The sequence below is a fragment of the Lottia gigantea genome (assembly GCF_000327385.1).
Source record: "Lottia gigantea unplaced genomic scaffold LOTGIsca_86, whole genome shotgun sequence".
NCBI classification, from domain to species: domain Eukaryota; kingdom Metazoa; phylum Mollusca; class Gastropoda; family Lottiidae; genus Lottia; species Lottia gigantea.
The window spans coordinates 18,231-19,292 of NW_008710834.1; positions in this window are offsets into that span (position 1 = coordinate 18,231).

The window sequence follows — 1,062 nt, forward strand, 5'->3', positions numbered from 1 at the left end:
TGAAATTTTGCACCAATATTCACATGGACTATCTGGACATGTCAGAAAAAACAGAACTCAAATATCTGCCATAGAACAGAAAATAATTTTTTACATTTTTAATGCATATTGGCCATAGAGGCAAATATGGCCTATAGACAACTTTTTCAAATACAAACTTTTGGCTCAAGTTTTGATCTTTTCCTACTAATTAGACCCCAAGGACTTCAAAAAACACAAGAAATCGAATCAAAATCTCTAAGTTTTCAAACTAGCTATATGCAGTCTGCATATTGGTGCACATGAAGTGCTCAAAGACAAATAAATTTTTTGCGTCAAAACTTACGAAGCTACAATGCTGAAATTTTGCACCAATATTCACATGGACTATCTGGACATGTCAGAAAAAACAGAACTCAAATATCTGCCATAGAACAGAAAATAATTTTTTACATTTTTAATGCATATTGGCCATAGAGGCAAATATGGCCTATAGACAACTTTTTCAAATACAAACTTTTGGCTCAAGTTTTGATCTTTTCCTACTAATTAGACCCCAAGGACTTCAAAAAACACAAGAAATCAAATCAAAATCTCAAAGTTTTCAAACTAGCTATATGCAGTCTGCATATTGGTGCACATGAAGTGCTCAAAGACAAATAAATTTTTTGCGTCAAAACTTACGAAGCTACAATGCTGAAATTTTGCACCAATATTCACATGGACTATCTGGACATGTCAGAAAAAACAGAACTCAAATATCTGCCATAGAACAGAAAATAATTTTTTACATTTTTAATGCATATTGGCCATAGAGGCAAATATCGCCTATAGACAACTTTTTCAAATACAAACTTTTGGCTCAAGTTTTGATCTTTTCCTACTAATTAGACCCCAAGGACTTCAAAAAAACACAAGAAATCAAATCAAAATCTCTAAGTTTTCAAACTAGCTATATGCAGTCTGCATATTGGTGCACATGAAGTGCTCAAAGACAAATAAATTTTTTGCGTCAAAACTTACGAAGCTACAATGCTGAAATTTTGCACCAATATTCACATGGACTATCTGGACATGTCAGAA